At 36.6% G+C, this 23,949-nt stretch overlaps 1 protein-coding gene across 10 annotated transcripts in view; it reads left to right on the top strand.

Annotated features, from left to right (window-relative positions):
- The first annotated feature begins 14,610 nt into the window (after positions 1 to 14,610).
- The window catches only part of KIAA1109 (transmembrane protein KIAA1109 homolog), a 211,542-nt gene continuing 202,203 nt past the window's right edge, over positions 14,611 to 23,949 (top strand). For 9 of the 10 annotated variants that reach the window (XM_045055906.1, XM_045055911.1, XM_045055905.1 and 6 more), the window contains exons 1-2: positions 14,611 to 14,748; positions 16,199 to 16,283. The gene's annotated coding sequence lies outside the window, so the exon portion shown is untranslated. Of the gene's footprint in view, positions 14,749 to 16,198; positions 16,284 to 16,594; positions 16,654 to 23,949 lie in introns of all 10 variants that reach the window. The other variant, XM_045055904.1, reaches the window with a different exon arrangement.

The raw sequence follows: 23,949 nt of genomic DNA, 5'->3' as shown, positions 1-23,949 counted from the left end.
AGAATAGTGGCCTACAGTTTTCTGTCCTTTTTTTTTTTTTTTTTGGTAGTTTTTTTTTTTTTTTTTTCTGGCTTTGATAACAGGGTAATGCTGGACTCATAGAATGAATTTGGAAGTTTTTCTTCCTTTTCTATTTTTTTTGGAATAGTTTGAAAAGAATAGGTATTAACTCTAAATGTTTGGTAGAATTCATGTATGAAGTCATCTGGTGCTAGACTTTGTTGGGAGTTTTATGACTTCTGATTCAATTTTGTTACTAGTGATAGGTCTTTTCAAATTTTCCATTTCTTACTGATTAGGTTTTGGAACATTATATGTTTCTAGGAATTTATCCATTTCTTCTAGGTTGCCCAATTTGTTGGCATATAATTTTTCATAGTATTCTCATAATCTTTTTTTTTAAATTTCTGTGGTATCAATTGTTATTTCTCTCTCATTTCTGATTTTATTTACTTGTGTCCTCTCTCTTTTTTCTTCATGTGTCTGGCTAAAGGTTTATTAATTTTATTTATCTTTTCATAGAACCAGTTCTTGGTTTCATTGACTTTTCCTTTTTTTTGGTCTCTATTTTATTTCTTTTCACTCTAATCTTTATTATTTCCTTCATACTTCTTAATATTCATTGCATTTGTTGTTTTCTTTTTATTTTTCTTCATCATTTTTGGTCTTCTCTGTTTTCAACTGAGCATTTTATATACTTCCATTTTATCTCCTCTCTTATCATATCAATTATACTTAGAAATATATTAGTGGTTACTCAAGAATTTCAATACATATTTTAAACTATTCTAAGTCCATCTTCAAATAACACTGTATCACTTCACACATAGTGCAGATATCTTATAACAGTATTTCTAATGTCTCCCTCCCATTCTTTATATTACTGTCATTGTTTTCACTTATTTATCCATGTGCTATAATCACCCAACATATTGTTGCTATTCTTATTTAAACAAAGTTATCTTTTAGATTAAGAATAAAATTAATATAATAATTTAACTTCTTTCTTCTCTGATGTTCTATCTTTAATTAAATCCAAGTTTCTATATCTATTTCTGTAACTATTTCTAGCCTATATCATTTTCCTTTTCCCTGAAGAGCTTCTTTTAATATTTCTTATAAAGCAGGTGTGCTGGCAATGAATTCTCTATTTTTATTTTTTTGAAACAGTCTTTCTTTTACTTCCAAAGTTAATTTCTCTTGTGTATAGAAACCCAGGTTGGTAGGGTTTTTCTTTAAACATTTTAAATATTTCACTCCACTCTTTTCTTATTTATGTGATTTCTGATGAAAGGTATGTTGTAATTCTTTCCTTTTTTCCCTCTGAAGACAATGTGGTTTTTTAACCCTCTCACTTTCTCAAGCTTTTCTTTTCGTGTTTGGTTTTCTGTAGTTTGAATATGGCATGACCATATGGTTTTTGTTTTTTGTTTGTTTGGTTGTTTTTTTGTTTTTTGTTTTTTGTTTTTTGGTATTTGTCCTGCTTGGTGTTGCCTGAAGTTCCTGTGTCTGTATTTTGGTGTCTGTTATTAGTTTTGAGAAATTCTCATCCATTATTACTTCAAATATTTCTATCCCTTCTTTCTTATATTCCAAATGTACATATATTATACTTTTTGAAATTGTTCCACAGTTCTTGGATGTTTTTTCTATTTGTTTTCATTCTTTTTTCTTTTTGCATTTCAGTTTGGGAAGTTTGCATTTACATATCTTTTTTGTGTGTGTGTGAGAGAGAGGGAGAGAGAACGTGTGCATACACACACACACACACACACGTGCAAGCAGGAAAGGGGCAGAGGGAGAAGGAGAGAGAGAATCTTAAGCAGGCTCTATGCCCAGCCTGAAGCCTCATGCAGGGCCTGATGCAGGGCTCTACTTGGGACTTGATCTCATAAGGGAGAGATCAGGACCTGAGTCGAAATCGAGTCTGATGCTTAACTGACTGAGTCACCCAGGAGCCCCTGTATTTACATATCTAAACTCATTGATTCTTTCTTTGGTTACCTGCACTTTACTGATGAATCTATGAAAGGTATTCTTCATTTCTGTTACAGTGTCTTGGGGTTCTTTTGATTCTTTCTTAAAGTTCTCACCTCTCTGCTTATACTACCCATGTGTTCTTTAATGTTGTCTACTGTTTCCATTAGAGTCCTTGAGATATTAATCATAGTTATTTAAAACCTAGTGTCTGATAATTCCAGCACCTGTGTCAGTTCTGTATTAACAAGCCTGTGTGCAACTTCGAGAATGATTTCATGTCTGTTCCATGTTTTGCTTTGATTGCTCTTGAGTAGGTACAGCCTAGCATCCGTACACATCTTTCTGACCCCAGAGATGGCTATGATCTCGAAAAGGCTTTCTTGACTGCCTCTTTTCCTGGTTCTTTCCATTGAACTTCTGGCTGCTGTGCAGTTTTGTCTGAGAACAAACAGCCTTCTCTTAATTGTTCTGCACCAAGATCTCAGTTGTTTTCAATAACAGCCTTAAGCACAGAATTCTCCACTGTCCCAAATAAAGTCAGTCCTTTTTTTATAAACAACCTTAATCTGCAGCTCGAACGTTTTGATAAAGCATATTTATGAAATGATAAAACATTTTATCAAACATACTGTATGGAAAATATGCTGAAATTAGGAATATTTTGATTTCTTAATGACTGTAATGGGTGGTTTTAAGTGAAAAAATATATAATTAATATCATTTGATTAGTTTTGGTAAATTTCTTTTGGAATAAAAATGACTAATGATTAAGTAATAAGTCATTTTACAACAAGAGATTTCTGACTGGTTTCCAATTCTTAGTATTATAAGTGATGGGGTTTTGGAATGGTGGTGGGGATTCAGACCCAACAGCCAAGAATGAATTCTTGAAGACATCTTTGATGCAAAAAGGTGATTTTATTAAAGCATGGGGACAGGACCAATGGGCAGAAAGAGCTGCACTGGTGTTGTGAAAAGTGACTGCTTATATATTGTGGAGTTGGGGGAAGTGAAGTCAGGAGGAAGTTTCTTAAAGGGATTTCCATATGCTAAAGAGGATTTACATATTAACTGATGCCTCTATTGTCCAACTAAAGTTGTTTTTCCCTCTAGCAAAGCATTATCATTAAGATAGTAGGGAGTTCCTGGAGACTGGGCTATTGATAAGTGCCTTTTTCTTGTAATATTACTAAGATATGTGTAAACTGATGGAGACTCTATCAGTTTAACCATTTGTTTTCTGTCCTTTCCTTTGTTCTTGGGCAGCCAGGAGTGCCTGAGGAATTTCATATATATCCCACAGTGTGTGTGTGTGTGTGGGGGGGGGGGGACTGCTAGCTAGTGCTTGGTCCCTCATCATAAGGACCTAATCAAATAAGTAATTTTTGACATTAGATCATAATGTGATTTTTGGCATGTAACTCTAAGGGAATTAAAAGAATTAAGAGATATTGATGTAATAAGATTCCTTTCATCCCTATCTGTTTATATGTTTATATCAACAAGGTTTCTCAGAACCTACATCAACACACATGAACAAATAGGAATAGTCAGGCCTCCTTCAAGCAATCAATAAGATTCATCCATACATCAACTAATTGGGGAAAAAAGAACACATTTTTTGCCACAAAAGAGATACATTTCCAGTACATTTTACTTATTATATAATAATCATTATCAAGGTTTATAAAATAACTATTTTGGTTAATTGACTTTCACTAATACTTGCAGTTATAATTCAATGGGAAGAATTAAGAGGGGAGAAAAGTAACTGTTAAAACATTATGGCCACATAAAATTTTAGAAATTAAATTTATATTTATATATTTTGTTGCAGATAAGAGAAGTGCTTCATAAAAAAAGTTTAAAATATTCAATATATATTATGTTAGGTAACAGTCTTTAGGGGAAATATGATGAAATTGCAAATTCAGAAAGAAAACAATTTACAATGCAATTTGCAATTATTAAAGAAAAACTTGTCTATTATCATTTTTAAGTGAATGATAGTGGATATAAATGCCTATAGTATTTAGGTCCCATTAAATAAATTTTAAAAAGTGTTATTAAAATTTTATTTTACAAATATCAATATTTGTAATAGTCTAGATAATTGCATCCTAAGCTAATATGAAAATTTTAGCTATTAATGTATGTTGGGGTATATTGCTTATAAAATCTTTTAGGAACACATGAGCAAGAACATTTGAAGGCCACTGATCTGGACCTAGCTGACCTGACCTAGTTCACTAACTGGAGTTAAGCCCCAAAGAGCATGCGTAGAAGAAATCCTAAACCTTTGAAACAGCTCTCTTACTAAATAACTGCCAGAAGAGAGAAAATAGCCTGAACCAATTAAATAATGAGCCTTATGGAGATTGAAGTACAGTGTGAAGCAAATTGGATTATCTCTTTTTAAAGTTCTTTAATGGCTTCCCATTGAATTTAGCATAAATCCCAAACTCCTATCACAGACTACAACCTGGATATTCAAGTTTGTTGCATGAAACAGCAGCAGCAATATCATCTGGCATTTTGTTGAATATGCAGAATCTCAGATCCCACCTCATACCTTGAATGAGAATCTGTACTTTAAAAAGATCCCCAGGTAATTCGTGTGTATGTTAAAGTATATGGAGCTCTGGTATGCATGATCATCAATGAGTAATTTAGACAATGTAGTGTTGGTCAACTACATTAGCTTAGAAAAAAAAAAAACAACATATGCTAGATTTGAGGTTTAAAAATGAAGGAATGAAATCTAGTTAGTACAGAACACCCAAGCGCTTCTCCTACTGCAACAACTTCATTCTCCTGTCCCAGTCTCTCCCCTGTTTACTGTGCCTCCAGCCAAGTGTATCTTCTATCAATTCCTTTTGCATGCCAACTTTCTCTTGCCTTGGGGCCTCTTTGGAAGCTGTAGGAATTCCATCTGAAATGCTAGCCTCTCCTTCTCAACAGATTGTTCTCATCTTTCTGATTTCTGCTCAAAATCACCTCAGAGCTATCTTTCATGATCAGCTCTTTAAGTGTCCAATACTCTCACTTGTCCCCTCTTTCTTTCTTTAGTCCATGTTAGAACAATGTGTAAGTTATTTATTACTTTTAAACTTTTTATATTGAAATAATTTGACTAGCAAGAAGTTGCAACCAGTACAGAGAGTTCTGTGTACCTCTTATCTAACTTCCCCATTAACAACATTTGACATAACCATATTACACTATTAAAACCAGAAAACTGACGTTGATAGAGTAACCTGTAAGTTTTTGTTTGCTTAGTTCTCTGTGATCACCCCATTTGAAGTTAAATCCAGTCATTTTCTACCACATTCCCTTAATTATTTCCTTATTTGTTCTCACATCTTGTGTACACTATCTGAAACTAATTTATTTGTTTACTTGGATGTGGTCTGTCTCCACTTCTAGGATGTAATTTCCCTGAAGGCAAATGATTTTGTGCAGCACTGTATAACCAGAACTTATAATAGAGCTATAATTTTTAAACAAAACTTCAGTAATGGCTTAATAAACATTGATTCAATAAATGTATGTAGGTAACAGATCCAATTCCAAATATCACAGTTATTTGTATATTAGTAGTTGAGGAGCATGTTGCAACAATTAATCATGTGCAACCAATAGTTAAATAAGTTCTGGAGATCTAATGTACAGCATAGTGATTATAGTCAATTATATTGTATTATATACTTACAAAATAGATCTTAAAAGTTCTAACTACAAAAAAGAAGTTGTATGACATGATAGAGATGTTAGCTAAAGCTATGGTGGTAATCATGTTGCAGTATATAAATGTATCTATAATTTTTACTCCTTAAATGTACAGAATGTTATGTGTCAATTGAAGATGCCTCCCCGCTGTAAGGGTTAAATTGTAGTGTAGGGCTAACCTGTAGCCTTGGGAAATAACAGCTTTGTTTTGACACTGTAGGTTAAGAGATAACAGCCTTGTCCTGTCAATCAAGGGAACAAAAGTTCAAGGGAAATCAACTGGATTGGTGTTTGATTGGATTGGGGCAAGGGCATGCTGAGAACTTTGAAAAAGTGGGCCAGAGGCAGGGTCAAGGAGTTCAACTGGTTGCTGGTTTCGGCTTAACCACAGAAGGTCTGAACTGTTTCCACCCCCATCTGGGAACTATTTCTTTGTTCTGTTCCCAGGTGATGATAAGATGATGTGGTGGGCTATAAAAACTCTGTACCCCGGCTGTTCGAGGCTGCACTCTGGTCAAGAGTGTCAGTCCCGATTGGTCGGCCTTGCCCCTCATTGCAATAAACTTTGTTGTGACTGTCACTGGTGCCCGTAGCATTCTGTTTCAGGAGTCGTGTGGATGCAACACCCCCCAAAAAAGCAATTGTAGAATTCAATACTTCTGATGACCACATTTTATTGCTGTCATATGTTAAATGGTGGGCAGGAAACATATAACCTCTGTTTCCTTGTCTACAAGAAGATACTCAGGAAATACAGTAATTCATACTTCCAGAACTCTTTTCCTCAGTCAATAGCACTATTTTTTGTTGGCCTATTTGACTTGGATATGTACAAATGGTTTTTAGAATGAATATAGCATATACCATATTTCTGTAAAATAATGTTTTCAGGCAGATAATTTTCAGTTCTGCTTCTCTTTCATTGGATACAGGTGGCTACTTTTCGAAACTGTGTCTGAAAGTTGCTTTGTTCAGGTAAGAAGGAAATAACACTGATAGGGAAGAAAAAGCATTTCAAGGAAATAAAAGTGGTAATTATTCCAGTTTGCATTGAAAATAGTGTCTCTTTCTGCCTTTGAGTTTTATTGCTACCAGTAGATTCGAATGTCTCTGCAAAAATGGACACTTCTGTTTCCATCTTTATTCTCATAAGTGCTGATGCAATGTCAGCACTTTGGATTTCTTAATAAATCTGACTGTATCAGTACAACATTTTCTACTTAAGACTTCATATGAAAACTCCTTGACTCAACCAGTTTTCAACAGCTAAAACCAAGGCATATTTAGGTGTTAGTTTTACCTTGCTTTTTAATTTTTTAATTTTTTTTAATGTTTCAAGGTTTTATTTAAATTCGGGGCGCCTGGGTGGCGCAGTCGGTTAAGCGTCCGACTTCAGCCAGGTCACGATCTCGCGGTCTGTGAGTTCGAGCCCCGCGTGGGGCTCTGGGCTGATGGCTCGGAGCCTGGAGCCTGTTACCGATTCTGTGTCTCCCTCTCTCTCTGCCCCTCCCCCGTTCATGCTCTGTCTCTCTCTGTCCCAAAAATAAATAAAAAAACGTTGAAAAAAAATTAAATTCTAGTTAATTAGCATATCGTGTAATATTAGATTCAGGAGTAGAATTTAGTGATTCATCACTTACATACAACACCCAGTGCTCATCTCAACAAGTGCCCTGTTTAATGCCCATCACCCATTTCACGCACCCCTCCTACCCCCACCCCTCCAGCAATCCTCAGTTTGTTCTCTATAGTTAAGTCTCTATTAAGGTTTGCTTCACTCTCTCTTTTTCTTTAGACAAGCCATGTTTTAAATATATTTTCTCTCTACATTTCCCTCTTTTTCTGTATTATAGACATATCCTCTGGGAGAATACACAGGATACTTTTTTTACTGGAGGATTTGTTTCTTTCAATAAATTTATTTAAGTATAGTATAATACCATTTTTTACCTGATTAAAATATATTTGGGCTTTGAATTTGGACCTACCATCAGAGGCAAAAAAAGACTCTTCAATAAAGTCCATTTCTCAGTATTTTTTTAAACGGTATTACTTGTGGAAAAAATAGCCATAAAACCATATTAGAGCAATATTTCTAATCACCTGGTTTCAAAATTTATGGTATTAGAAACTTGTGGAAAAAATTCAAATTGTTTACAGAAATATATATAAATTTATTCAAGCAAATTAAAATGTGTATTTCAGAGTCCATCAATAAAATTTGCATGTATTCTAGAAGTTAGTAAATAATGTATACGTGTTTTATACATGTAGCAAAAAATGACTGATGTGGTACTGAACTTAGCTGTCTTATTTGCATTGCTTTTTACACTATACCTTTTTAGATTAGGAAAGATTTAATTTTGGGGCACCTGGGTGGCTCAGTCAGTTAAGCGTCTAAATTCAGCTCAGGTCATGATCTCACAGTTTGTGAGTTTGAGCCCCACTTGGGGCTCTTTGCTGACAGTTCAGAGACTGGAGCCTGCTTTGGATTCTGTGTCTTCTTTTCTCTCTGTCCCTCCCCCACTCGCGCTCTGTCTCTCTCTCAAAAATAAGCATTAAAAATTTTTTTAAAAAGGGAAAGATTTAATTTGGAACAAATTAATATATATTAAAAGGAAACACTAGCTCCTAGTCACATGTTTGTTTGTAAGACATCTGCTTTCATCTCTATTGTATACAGATTTTAGACTGCCATATTTTTTTTGCAAGGAACAAATGTCTAAAGAGATTAGGAAAAATATATTGGGACATGCTAAGTGCTCAATATGTATTAACTATAGCAATTATGATGATGTCACTCAGCAAATTTGAACATGTAGTGTTAGTAGAGAATGTACAGTCCTTCAAACATAAAAGCTGTTGGATTATTGCATTATATTTAAAAATTTTTTTTAATGTTTATTTATTTTTGAGAGAGAGAGAGACAGAGCACGAGCATAGGAGGGGCAGAGAGAGGGAGACACAGAATCTGAAACAGGCTCCAGGCTCTGAGCTGTCAGCACAGAGCCCAACATGGGGCTTGAACTCATGAGCCATGAGATCGTGATCTGAGCTGAAGTCAGCGCTCAACGGACTGAGCCACCCTGGTGCCCCTATTGCATCATATTTCAAACTGAGAAGTATAGTCAACAGCCAGAAGCGCTAGGTAACAGTAATTTTATTTTTAAAGTATTGTTCAGTAAGTAGAAATTCTGATACATGTGTGCAGTATTTCACATTTAAATGAAGGGTGCAATATTTATTGATTTTTAAATACTCTGATATGTTTGTTTTCATACAGATATTCTGTTATCTTAAACTATTCCTTCCTTCATTTATTTAATAACCGTTTATTGAATGTTTACCTTATGCTCGACACAATGCTAGGCCTGAATGGGATGGAAGACATTCCTGAGGAAATTCATAATCTAGCAGTAGGGCAAAAAGTTATTTAGAAACAGAGAAGCTAGAAAACTCTGGGAACACTGTGATAGGTCTTTTTTGTAAGTTCAAGGGTGGGTTAACCATCAAACATGTATTTCTCACAGTTCTGGAAGCTGACAAGTCCAGGATCAAGACTGGCAGTTCCAGTATCTGTTGAGGGTCTGCTTCATGGTTCGTGGTTGGCTGTCTTCTTGCTGTGTTTTGTGATGTATCTTAATTGATGAGGTAATAGTAGCTTGACATAGCTACTTCAGTAGCTCTGATTTTGGGGTGGAGTGTATGGCCAACGCTGGTCAATACCACTGCAGTCCCCATTGCCTTTAGGGGTAAGCATGGGACCCAAGAACAGCAAGTATAGTAAATGAGACACAAGGAGACTTTGGCTGAGATTTCTGGAGAAAAAAGCTCTTGTTCTTTCTGGCAGGATAAAAAAATGGAGAGGGTATAGGACCAGGGGCTCTGCCATTGTTTTACTACCCTCGGAAACATGAGATTGAAGCTAACATAGTGAATGGCCTTTCTGAGAGATATAGCCAAACTGGTCCTGGAGATACATACCGCTTGGACCTTCATGCCTGGCCTGAAGCCATTTAATTCTGGTGTTTAAAGTTTATGAGGGCCAGTACATTACCTTTTTTTTTTTTTTTTTAATGTTTTATTTATCTTTGAGAGACAGAGAGAGAGAGAGCGGGAATGGAGGAGGGACAGAGAGAGACGGGGACAGATGATCTGAGGCGGGCTCTGCACTGACAGCAGCAAGCCCCATGCAGGGCTTGAACTCATGAACTGCGAGATCATGACCTGAGCTGAAGTTGGACACCACCCAGATGCCCTAGGGGCCAGTACATTACCTTTACTTAGGCCAACTTATGTCAGTTTTCTATCACATACAATGAAAAGAATTTGAACTTAATATGGGTTAGAGGAAGAAAAATATAACCAGGAATTTTTAGAAGGCAATTATACATTAGAATTTAGCTTTCGGTTTATTCTTGATCGTTATCACTGACTGTAAGTTCCTCAAGGGCAGGGGCCATGTATGCCTTGATTATGTATGTACATCCAGGGCTTAGTCCAGTGTCTGGCATATAGATATTAAATATTTCTTGACTTAAGTGAATTGGAAGAAATAGTGACATGAAAAATCAAAATACAGAAGACTTGGAAATAATTTTTCCACATTATGACCTGATGAACTGAGATACAGTGATAAATGATTAATGAATTGCAGAAAGACTGTAGCTACAAAGGCAATAAGAGTTTATTAGAGAGATAAGATGCTGTCACTTAGGCTAGCACAAGCCAAGAGAGGGTATGATCAATAGTAAGAGATGAGGGAAAAAAAATCTCCACCTTTCAGACTTTTCTGGAACACACACAAGATCAAATGATAACTTAACAAAATTTTGAAACTTCATGCTGTTTTAAAAAGAATAATAAGAATAAATGAACAAGATAATGAAATACAAAATAAGGGCAGCCAGAGTAAGATATGTGGAATGTATAGTTTAAAGAACTGTAGAAGAATGAAAAAAGAGGCTAGTTCTAGGAAAAGATCATGTTTTTCAAATGTTATGGGCTGAAGTGTGTCCCCTCAAAATTCATATGTTGAAGGCTTACCCCACCCCCTACCCCCCCAGTACCTCAGAATGTGACTATATTTGGAGATACAGACTTTATAGAGGTAATTAAGTTAAAATGAGCTTAGGGTGGACCCTGATACAATGTGACTGGTGTCCTTGACACTCTGAGAGCCATCAGGCACATGCTTGCACAGAGAAAGGAACATGTGAGGACACAGCAAGAAGGCAGCTCTCTGCAAGCCAGGGGGAGAAGTCTCAGGAGACACTAACCCTGCTGATACCTTGATCTCAGACTTCCAGTCTTCAGAATTGTTAGAAGGCAAATTTCTGTTGGTTAAACCACCAGTCTGGGAAATTTTGTTATGGCAGTCTTAGCAAACTAATAAATATAACAAATGTAAATTCATCTTGGGTTTGGAGGAAGAAAGTAAAAATTGATAGGAAAGCCAAAGAAAATGAGATTTTATTGATTTATTTATTTTTAGAGAGAGTGTGCAAGCAGGGGAGGGGGCAGAAGGCGAGACAAAATTTTAAATGGATTACATGTTCAGTGTGCTGAGCTCAATCCCATGACCCTGGGATCATGACCTGAGTCGAAGTCAAGAGTCAGATGCTTGCCCAATTGAGCCACCCAGGTACCCCTAAAATATTTTATTTTACTTTAGAGTAGGTAACACATGCACACATTACAATATTCAGATATTATAAAAAATACACAGTAAAATAGAAATCTTTCCACAAACTCATCCTGGGCCAGGATACCCAGTTAATTATCCTTTCCTTTTCCAATTATAGTCTATACCAGTTTCTTCAGCATTTTTCCATATATAACCTATGCCTAAAAGTAACATATATATATACACACATATATGCATATGTTATATACATAGATGCATATAACTGTTACTAAAAGTAACATATATATATAAAATACATATACATACGTGCATATAAATGTTACTTCCCACTATGTGCCATTGACTAGAAATTTTAACTCTTGTCCAATTTAGTCTTTGAGCAGTGTGTTTATAAGATAATTTATAGCTTTGGGGCTATTTACTTATTACTTTTCATAGGTACATATATATTTTTTGCTATTCACCTTTTTTAAGTTTATTTATTTTCAGAGAGAGAGGGAGGGAGGAAGGGGGAGGGACAGAGAGAAAGGGAGAGAGAGAATTCTAAGCAGGCTCTATGCTGTAGGCTCAAAGCCCCCGTGGGGCTGTAACGCAGGAACCATGAGATCATGACCTGAGCTGAAATCAAGAGTTGGACGCTTAACCGACTGAGCCACCCAGGCACCCCATGCTCTTCATCTTTTTTATAATATACACAGCAGATCATCTCCTACCAGTGCATTTATAGCTACCACATTTCTTTTTGCAACTCTATGGATGTTCCATAATTTTTCAACTAGTCTTCTAGAATTGAACACTTTTAGGTTGTTAATTTTTTATTTTTATGAACGATGCAGCAATGGATAGCTTGTACATTTTGGTCATGTGTGAAGATATCTGTATGATTCATTTCTAGAAGTGGAATAGCTGGGTTAAAACATATGAGCACTGACAGCTCAAGTTTATACATGAAGACATTGTGGTTTTAAGAAATTCTTAAATGATAGAGAAATAAAAACCGGAATTAAACATTCAAGCAACTTTAACATATTGAATTTGGTGGCAGTAAATTCCTTTATGTGTTAAAATACAGATAACATGCTGCTTTAACACTGTTTTAAAATTATCTGTAAAGTAGTTGTGGTTTTACATTATTGTATGTTGATGTTCTACAATTCATAAGTTTTTTTTAACTTGGATCTAGTATAGGGTAGTGAAAGATAATAGGTGTTTGAGTCAGACTCACTTGAGTTCAAGCTTTGGTTCCACTTTCTAGTTTGTGTGACCTTGGACAAGTTATTTAAGTTTTCTAAACTTCCTTATCCATCCACAAGTGGTATTTACATTATGGGCTTGTGCATATAAGGCATTATTAGCCAAGTGCCTGGCACTTAGCATATTGTTAATTTTTAAAAATTTTCTTAACATATATTTAGTTTTTGAAGCACATTTTATTTTACTCTACTGTAAAACATTTCATGATGAAAATATCAACGTAAATAGAAAGCAACTAAATTTGGATAATTTGGTGGCTGTCTACACCTGTGGATTGTTTTGAACGTAATCCCTCTCATCCTTAAATAATCCTTCCATTGTACCTGAAACTACACCATTAGAGATTTATTCTGTTCAATCTCCATTTCTTTTCCCCTCTTCCCTCTTAGCTTCAGGGCAATTTAGTTCACTTTTTGAAACTGAACCACATCTAGGTAATTTCTAGTCCAGAGAATTTGTACTGGGACAGTTTCGTTCTTGGGCAAAGTAAGTAGTTTGGCTGTGACAAATTTTAATTCATGTGGGGTTCCTGGTGCCTTATTAGAGAACAAAGCTTGAGAATGATTGGGATTCTTACAGACTTTGAAAGACTGTTGAAATTAATGTCTTTGTAGAAGAGGAGAAATAAACCCTAAAGAGGTAATTCAAATAAGAGTGGTAGGAGTGTCGTGGTAGCAGGTGGAAGCAACTAAGATAGGTATATGTTTTTCTCTTCTTGGCTTCTATCCAGCCTTTTAAATCATTTCTGCCAGGGCCTCTATTTCCTTACATGCAATAAAAGTATCTTATATGCAATATGGTATCTCACATGTTTAACCTTTTCTGGCTTTATTTTATATTTGGTTTCACATCTGTTCCTTTTCAGGTAAGAGTGAAACTCCCACTTGAAAACCTTAGGAGATATGGTACTTCAGCTCAGGAAGGAAGTCAGAACTAGAGTTTTAGACATTTAGAACTTGAGGCAGTATAAAGTATACAGTAGTGCTTAATAGCATGAACTTTGGAGCCACCCTGCTTGGGTTGAAAACCTCGCTTTCCAAGCTATTTAATCTCTTCATACCTTCATATTTATGGTACAGTTTGGCAAGTTATTTAACCTTTCTGTACCTTAGTTTTTAATTTGTGAAATGAGGATAGAAGGGATAATGAGTATTTACCTTGCAGGGTTTGGGGAGGGTTAAATGAATCAATAAATATAAAATCTTAGAACAGCGCCTGGCCCATGTTTAACATTGTTTGCTATTGCTAGCGTATCACTGTGCGCACTTCTAGTTGTCTTATGTGCATATTCCACATCTGTCCCAAGCACTCAGAAAGCTTCCATAGAGCTAAGACGGCTTTCCACTTTCCTCTTCTTATCACAATTCGTACATAAGAAGTGTGCAATATATCTGAGATAATTCTCCAACTCCAGAAAGTCATTTGCCTTGGTTCACCTGCTAAATAATATTAAGAGTCTGTTTAAAAATGGTGAGCATCAAACCACTTTTCATTAATATAATAACAGACTCAATTGAGTCAATGTAGTTTCATTTCATACAATCAAGCACCTTATATTGATAAGGTCATAAAAATATTATTCTCTATTCCGAGAGGATTCATTTCACTTCATAGCACCGGTTTGATTGTCCTTTTTGTTAACGTTCCTGGTCTTATCCGCGCGTCTCGGTCTCCTGGCCTCAGGAAGGCCATTCATTGACCTCTCCCGTGGCTAAGTAGCAAGCGATTTTTCCAAACCCGCCCCCGACCTCCGCCAAGCGGCCCAGGCTCCACCCACAGTGCGGGGACAGGGGAAGAGGAGGAGAGAAAAGGGGTGGGGCGCTGCAGATTCCTGGATGGGGCCTGGTTGGCGTGCCGGCGCCGTGACGTCTGACGCTACCAGTTGACGCAGCCGCAGCCGCAGCGACGCCTGGCTCTAGCTGGGACCCCTCCCATCCTTCTCCGCCCCTCTCTGTGTCAGTGGCTAGGGGCCCCCGGGCGGACCTAAAGCAGCTGGCCGGGGTGGCGGGGCTAGAGGGTGTGGGCGCGGGCAGAGCTTCGCCGGCCCGGGCCGGCTCGGCGCTGCTGCCGCTGCCCGAGGCCTTTAGCGTCCCTCGAAGACGCCGGTGCGGTTCCAGGCCGCCCCGGCGCTCGCCCAGGTGAGGGGACGGGTCGGACTGGGACGGGTTGGGTGAGCAGTTTTCCATTATCTCTGGAACTCAGCCAGGTCAGAGTCTGGAGGTTTGGCTTCTTCGCCGCTGTTGCGGCGTCGACTCGTTTCCTAGTTTGCTATTCTTACCTGCAGCACCGGGACCTGTAGACCGGGTGTAGAAGGTCAATGGGAAGGCCTGGAAGAGCCATTACAGTCGATGGTTGGGGGCGCCGACGCCGGAGCGGCCCCTGTGGATGGTGATAAGACGGGTGGGCGGCGCCCACTTGGTGTGTGGACTCCGCGGGCGGGAAGGACAAGCGCACCTGCAGGCTCCGGCTTTAGCCTTGCTGGGAGCCCTTGGCTGCGGCAGACCCCGAACTGCTTAACGTAGGGTCTACTGACCGATGGCGGTGGAGCCTTAGAACCTTCCCCCTTCCCAATCCAGGCGGGACGTGTGTTGTATTGTGAGTTGGTGCTTGCTGAGTCTACACTATTGAAGAGTACATTTCAGCGGAAACAATATCTTACGGTCAAAGGAAGGTGAAGGGAAGTTGATTTTCCTTCTGCAGAGTATATTCTTTTCTCCCCTCCTCCACACCTAACTCCCACCCCCATTGACCTTAGTTTTGACAGTAGACAGGGACGCTTGTTAAATGGAAAGAATTCTTGTAAATTTCCTCTGTAAGAAAATCATGTTTTTGTAACTGCCCAAGCGTGTACGTTTCAACTGGTTTCATGTTACTGCTTTCACCCTGTGTATGGCATTGAAGCTGATTTATTCTAAGTTAAACATAAACATTTAATATGAAAATAGATGAATTAACCAGAATATTCATTTTACATAATTGTTGAGTAAGACCTATTTTATGTGCATGTTATCTCATTTAATCATCATAACGATCCTATCACGTTAGGTCTGTTATTACTCTCATTTTATAGATGAACTAAACCGTGCAGCCCTAAAAATCAGCTTGTACAAAGTAGAGATGTGATTTAAACCAGGTAATCTGACTCCAGTTTAAGGTCCCATAATCAGTATGCTTTACCATCTCCCAAGTATCTGAGCAGTGTGCAAAGCGATTTTCATTTGATAAAAAGTGTGCCAGGTGCTTGGAATAGGAAGGAAACTGAGGCACCATTCCTGCCAGCAGAGAACAAACAGTTTGAGAGGACAACTTTTTTAAGGCCACACTTATGTTTTAAACATAGGATTTGACTTCTGGAACCTTGTTCTAAAAGCTTTAGAACACTGTAATTTGGAAACCGTGGTCTTATTCTAGTTTAGAAGTATTTCTTGTCTGGAAACTTTAAAGAAGGAAATGTGATATTGGAGTAACATTAAACACTTTCTATGTGTGTGCATTCACACTCATGCAGTCAAATAATTTATTCTGAAATGGTGCAAATGTTGATAAAGCCAAACTATCTTCTATAATTGGTTAAAATGTTCTTTTCAGGTTTGTTAAGATGAAACGCTGCAGGTGGGCCTTCTGAAGACAAGGAGAAAGAAAAACAACACTGCAGACTCTGGAAAAAAATTGAGTAAATATTTTGGCCAAGTTTTAAAAAAAAATAATTTACAATTAAAGCTGAGATAGACGAAATCTGACTTTCTGCTTCAGTTGTGTTTTAAGCTGCTTGAGTGGTCATAGAGTGAAGGTTGGGGCAGTATATAACATGACCTGCCATTCATCTTACCTCACTTTTGAATTGTTGATATCTGATTGACAATTAAGTTGTGTGCTTAGCTTGTGTATTGGGAGGAGAAAGCCAAGGGAAGCTTTGGCTTAATTCTCTATCAAGTGTTAACATTTTTTTCTTTCTTTTTCTTGCTCATGCCCATGTTATAAAAGGCTTTAAAAATAAATGAAGAAAATTAGTTGACTTTGGTTTGTTCTTCACAGGATACTAGGTATGTTGAAGTCAAGTATATTTTATATTATGAGTTCTATGGAGATTAGTAGAAGACACAGTTAAACACGATGAAGAAATATTTAATTCATTTCATCAATGTTTATTGAGTACCATATTTCAGGCTTTTAGTGTTAGTGTTCATCATGGCCCTTGAGAATACTAGAGTAGTGAATTTTGCCTGGAAGGTAATATTTTTGTGAAATATCATACATTTTTTTATTTCTATGTGCAAAGATGTTTTTGGTTTATATAAAAGACTAGAGAACAGCACTGCCCATATGGTAAATGTTTGTATTTATAATAAATCTTTCATAATTTTAGTTAATAAAGGAAGGTACTCTACTAGTGCTACTCTAAGGTACAGTGGTATACTAGGATTCTTCTAGACTTCATTTCATCATATTTTTTTTCATGTTAAAGATAATGATAGAATTTCAAAAATTTCTTGAGAGGTTAAGAAAATTAACTCTTTAATATGAGAAAATTTCAGGCAATTTATATATAACGAATAGAAGTGACATGGTCAGGCAACAGTCTGGTGATGAGTTGGAGGGTGATGAGTTTGGCAGAGTGGTGATCATAAGAGGCATTGTAATAATTCAGGTGGCAAATGAGAACCAGAAGTACAGAGATGCAAATGGGAATTAAAGATGGAGATGGATTAGACAGATGCAAAGGAGATGTATTGAGTAGGATTTTGGGCTTGAGAGAAAGTCGAGTCCGGGTAATTTTGAGCTACTGTCATATGCAAGCACATAATAAATGTATAATAAACATTTGAAGGATAAAGGAACTGATATCTGATATCTGGCTTGAGAAACTGAGTGGATTCTGGGACCATTTACTGAGGCAGTATAGGAAGAACAATAGATTGGGGAACATGGTTGTGGGGCTGTTGTTATGAGGCATCTGTGACTTCCAAGAAATGTCATTAGGAAGCTGGATATAGATCTTAGTTAAGAAGACCCCGCTGGGGATATAAAATTTGGAGTCTCAGCTTATAGATGATGGTTAAAAGCAATGTGACTAGATGAGATCACTCAGGGAAAAAATGTAGAGTAAAAGAAAAGAAATGCGGATAGGGAAGACTAATAAATCCCTATCCTGGAAGGAAGACACACCTCAAAGGAGATGAATGAATGGATAAGGAAGCAGGAGAATGACAGAAGTCAGTGGAAGAACTGAGTTTGGAGAAAAGGTAGTATTAAACACCTTTGAGATATCAGATAAAATGAGGACAAAGAAAGTATCTATCAGACATGTCAAGAAGTTGTTGGGGCACCTGGGTGGCTCAGTTGGTTAAGCATCTGACTTTGGCTCAGGTCATGATCTCTGCATCGGGCTCTGCTGACAGCTCGGAGCCTGGAGCCTGCTTTAGATTATGTGTCCCTCTCTCCCTCTGCCCCTCCCCCGCTCATATTTTCTCTCTGTTTCTCTCTCTCTTTCTCTCTCAATCTCTTTCAAGAATAAATAAATGTTAAAAAAAAAAATTTAAAAAAAGTTGTTGACCTGAGCGAGAGCGATTATATGGATAGAGCCAGTTCACACTGGTAAGAGATAAGGAAATTGAAATAGGTACTGTCATTTACCTATTTCAGAAAGTTTGATTCTAAATTGAATAGAGAGGGGATCACTAGATATATGAGTTTGAGAGTTTTTGTTTTTTAAAGGTATGAGTGATATGATTTATAATCTTTATTTGCTGAGGATAAAAAAACATCAAAAATAAAATTTGAAGATAGAGGAGAGAGGGACAATAATTAGTGAAGCAAGGTCACTGACTAAGCTGGAAGGGATGGAAAATGAGGATGCAGGTCAAGGGTGCTTTAGATAGACTTCTGAGACAGGAGTTAAGGAGATGGTGATGATTACGGATACAGATGAATATGTAGAGGCAGGGTAGGGGTTGCTCCACAGAGTCCATGCAGGAGACTCTCACTTAAAGTAGAGAGAGGAAATGGTTCATTCATGGGATTGGTAATCTTCTTGGTGTGTTATTGCTGATTCCTCATCTTTTGGTAAGTTGGAGGAGAGTAGAGTGCATTAGTTTAGCTTAACATGACTGGTATGAACTGTCAGAATAGAGATAACTTGTAGTTATCTTGCAAAATTACTTTTCACATACTTTGTATTAGTTATCTATTGCTGAGTAACAAATTATAGCTGAATTTAGTGGTTTAAAATATTTAGTATCTTAGTTTCTGTGAGTCTGGATTTGGAAGCGCCTAAACTCAGTCCTTCTGGTTTAGGGTCTGTCATGAGGTTGCAGCCAAAATCTTGGCAGGAACTTCAGTCATCTCAACTGTGGCAGAAGGATTTGCTTCCATGATGGCACACATACATGTCTGTTGGCTAGAGGCCTCAAAGCCTCACCATGCCGATCTGTCTGGGGCTTTTTAAATGTCCTAACAAGGCATCTGGCTTCCCCTGGAACAGATGATCCAAGAGAGAACAAGGAGGAAGCTGTGATGCCAGTTTTGACTTAGTTACACACCATTGCTCCTGACATACTCTTTTATAGGTGTATCACTAAGTCCAGCCCACACCTGAGAGGGGAATTAAGTTCTACCTCTTGAAGGGAGGAATGTTAAAGAGTTTTTGGACATTTTAAAACTACCATACATTTTATCAATTGTCAAGTTCTTTAGGGGCAAAAAAGCTCTTTAAAAGTCAGTGAATAATTGCCTTTATGATCAGGTGAGAGAGAGGTTCTAGAGGAGTGGTAGGTGGTTAAGTTAGATTTGGTTCGCTTTATAATTTGGCCTTTTTTGCTGCTAATCAGGCTGCACAACTTGTGTTACCACTCAGGGTTATTTAAAAAAAGTGCTTGTTGACCCTTGACTTAATAGAGAATCATTTTAGGTTAAAAAAAAAATGCCATAGTGGGCAAAACATGAATTTTTTATGCCAAAATTTGAATTTTGGTAGCATTCATATTAGCTTCTAAATGTAGAGGTGGGAGGAAGGATCTCATTTTTCATATAACGAAACTTAGAACTAAGAGATAATTACTGGGGCCTTAGCTGTGTTTGTGCTTAGCTTCTCAGTGCCATAGTTTTCTCGTCTTTAAAATGGGGAATTGTTAATGAGTAGTTATTTGTGACAATTAGATGAGTAAATGCACATAAAGTGTTTAGCACTGTGTCTAGCACACGGCAAACCTTGAATAAGTGTTGTAGCCATTGTTATGATAGCTATATTTTTATCATTTTAATGGTGAATTAATACCATGGAATGAATGTTTCAAAGGGTAAGAGAACATTGACCAAATGTTTAAAGTCTGAATTTTAGATTATTGATCTGTTTGTACTTGGTCACTTTTTATGTATACGTAAAGTATATTTCTATTCATATCCATTTAAAATGCTGTGTCTCATATCACCAGTAGTACTGTATGGGTCATATCCACATAAAACTTCCCCAAAGCAGACTTCCTTGTTGTTGTTTTACTTACATGAAAGTTCAGTTTCAGTTGTAGCAATATCGTCAGCTCACAGGAATTGGCTGTTAAATGAATCTTGTGGGCTCTTAGGGTAGCAACATAGTAATAAGAAAACGTTTTCTTTGAACTTGATGTGAGGAGAGTGTTGGTAAACACATGTGACAAGTTTCTCCCTCTCCCCACATCCAAAGACCCTTTTTGGTTGGGTGAATAGTTTGAACATGTATTTGGGAGGGTTTCTGACTGAAGTGACATAAGGTAGAAGATAGAACCTTAAGAGCCAGATAGGAAAATGGAAATAGATTTATTACAAAAATCTTTTAGAATTTTATTTTGCTGGTGCTTTTTAGTGTTATGCCTTCTGGTGTATTTTTAATCTAAATCAAAGTTGATATATTGAATTCTTGATTAAAAGAATTGAAGGAGGGGCACCAGGGTGGCTCAGTTGGAGTGTTCGACTTCTGCTCAGGTCATGATCTCAGGGTTCATGAGTTCAAGCCCTGCATCGGACTTGCTGCTGTCAGCTCAGAGCTTGGAGCCTGCTTTGGATTCTGTGTTTCCCTCTGTCTTCCTTCTGTCTTTCTCTCTGCCCCTCCTGCTTGTGCTTTCTCTTTCTCCCAAAAAATAAATAAACACACACACACACACAAAAAGAAAGGAAACTTGCAGAATGTGTTCACTAGTCAGTACAAAATGAAGACAAAACCCCACGACCAGTGAATGGGAAGTAAAAGTAGGAGGATTACATCTTTCACTTGGCAGTTACTGTTGAGCTCTTTGCATTGCTGACCATATCAAGGAATATGTTGAAGGTAGAAATTAGTTCTGGTGGATTATTAAAAGTGAATTGTATTTAAGAATCATGGTTTCTTCTAGGTTTGGAGAGTTTGAAGTCTGTTCTTTTTACCCTATTAATAGATACGTTTTCTACAGATTTTTAAGAGATTTGTTTTGCTTTTAATAAGTATTTAGGTAAACCAGCATAAATTTCTGTCTATAGCAGTGAGGTGTGCTAAAGTGCAACATTTTTGTTGAATGATATGATTTCTGAGATGTTAAAAATTCTTTCATCTATAACATAAAGAACAGTTTTTGTAGCATAGATTACGTTATTAAAAAGTATGTTTAGTTTGCAGATTTTTAGTGTTTGAATTGTCACTCACCATATCTGAATATTTCTTTAGCAATAGTTGCCTGGTAACTAGTGTATTTTGGTACTTGATCTGCTTCTAAGAATCATATCATACTCACTGTTATTTGTAGAACTACGTTATTCATATTAACTTAATTTCTTGATTGTTATTTGTGCCAACTAATTTTTTTGGTTATAAAATTCTGTTATTTAGTTAAATATATGTATTTTTCTCATATATTGTAAGGAATGAAATACATTTCAATCATTGTCTACTGCTATGCATTTTATTTATTTTTTTTAGCTTTCACCTTTTTTGTTGAGCTGAATTTTATTTTTGTTGAGCTGAATTTTACTATCATTAAAATAGTAAATGATATTTACTATGATAGTAGCTTAGCACCACTGCTGTAATGTGTTTCTTGTCAGGCACTGTATGTTAGCTTGTTTGCTTCATGTTTTTAATGCCTTGAGCATCTCTTCAGAGAAGAGATGGCCATTTGGAAACAGGCTCAAAGAGATTCAGTAACTTGCTCAAGCTATCTCACAGCTAAGGAAGGTATTAAAGGGGTAGAGCAAGCTTTCCATTTCAAATCTGACTGTAAAGCCTCGTTCCAGTATGCCAGATGATTTCTGTTATTTCTGATAGAATGTTATTTTACCATTTAGTTCTGTTGGGTTTTGGAGTTAGTTAATAGTGAATTGTGTTTGTTGCACTTGGAATCCTGGGACTGAAAGGAACCTGGAATGACTGTCTCGGTAGAGATAATTATATACCTGGTCTAACTTAAGAGGATAATTATCTATTAGGACATTATAGATTTTTGCTTTATTTTGAATTTTAAGAGATAATATTGGTTAATACTCCCCTTGAAGGGATGGATGGTGGAATTTAAAGCCTTGTATCCTGATAGGTAAAATATTTTAGTCAGATTGGGCTTTTCCAATCACTCTATGTTTAATGGGTAATAACAACCTTGTTAATATATTCCATTACTATCTTGTAATGTAAAATTTACATATTTATTTTATGTGAGATATTAGTTGTAGTAAGTACTTCCCTATTTTATATACTTTATTTATGAAGCATCATGGAATTGGAAAGTCATGTGTTTTAGGCCGTTTACCTTTAGATTGGTGAATGGTCAGTGTTTAAATGAATAGCTCAAATGTTCTAATCATCCTTGAAACTTCATTTTGGATAAAAATGTTGTCATGATATGATTTATGTTTTACTTTTGTTTTGGGATGTCATTATGTCATAGTAGAGATGAGCAGTCTGTTCAGACATTTCATTTTTATTGGTATTTACTTAGATATTTGGGTCAGTTATCTGGCTTCTTAATTTTAAGGTGGACATAAATGACTTTGAAATGGGGAACTTTTACAAAAGTTATCTCCAGATAATTTGTTACATATGAGCAGAAATCAAACAGTAACTGAAAAATTCTCAAGTAAGTGTATATATTCTGTAACAGTTACTGTAGATCAGTAAAATTGGCCAAGGGTAAGTGCTTTGTCCTAATAGGTGTTTAATTTTACCTGATGGTAGAGAGAATATGAATATTGATGAAGTTCAGAGGAGAGCTGTAAAGTTCATTTATTTTCCAACTTTTAAAACTCATGCAGTTTCTTTTATAGAAAAGGAACTGAGGGCGCCTGGGTGGCTCAGTTGGTTAGGTGTCTGACTATTGATACTGGCTCAGATTATGATCGCGCGGTCTCCGAGCCCTGCTCTACACTAACAGCTCAGAGCCTGCTTGGGATTCTCTCCCTTTTCTCTCTCTGCCCCTCCCCTGCTCGTGCATTTGTGTGTTTGCGCTCTCTCTCTCTCTCTCTTTCTCTCAAATTAAGATACAATACAATACAATACAGTACAATAAAAACATTTTAGAAAAGGAACTATAATTAAATGCAGAGAATTTTAATATGATGGTCTGAAGATACAAAGAATTGTGATTTGTCTTTTTATACAAAGAATTGTGATTTCATTGTTGCGTAAGATTTGATTAAACTTTTTTCACATAATTGGGTTGTTAAAAAGTTGAATATCCTCTTCTTAAACTCAAGCAAATGAAAACCAGATTTTCTTGAGAGTGAAAAAGATCACTTAGGAATCTCTTTGGCTCTGGGTACATTGGAATACTCACTTATCATTTTTTTTTTTAATACTTTTGGCGATACCTCATAATTATGTACTTCCATGATGTATTTATTTCATTCATTTCTGAAACAAGTATTTATTGAGAGACTTCTGTATACAGAACTTGGTTAGATATTACGCTTAAATGGGTAGGGCAAACCCATCCTTAAGAACATTTGTCTACCAGGGGAGACAAACTTCTAAAGTAATGATTGTAATATGGTACGATAACTGCTAAGATACAGGTATTCATTCAAACAGCCTTTTTTTTCCTAGTATTTTCTATATTTCCAGACATCGTACTAAAAAGGTTATTGTAAATATTCCAAATCTTGTACTTAATACTCAGAATTCTTAGCTGTATTACAGAATTTTTAAGCTCAATAAATATTTATTGAATGAATAAACAAAAAAGTAGCTCAACATTATCAAGCAACTGTCTTAACTATGTTGTTCCAAAAAATCTAAATCAGTATTTACTTTCCCATGACAGTACCCAAGAAAGCTCTGTCTCTTCATAACCAGATCTTTTCACATCATAGGTAATGTTATATATAGACTTGTTCCAGTTTACACC

The sequence above is a fragment of the Felis catus genome, chromosome B1 (genome assembly GCF_018350175.1).
Source record: "Felis catus isolate Fca126 chromosome B1, F.catus_Fca126_mat1.0, whole genome shotgun sequence".
Taxonomy (NCBI): domain Eukaryota; kingdom Metazoa; phylum Chordata; class Mammalia; order Carnivora; family Felidae; genus Felis; species Felis catus.
Note: the sequence above shows the minus strand (reverse complement) of the source record. Positions and strands in the feature narration are given on the sequence as shown.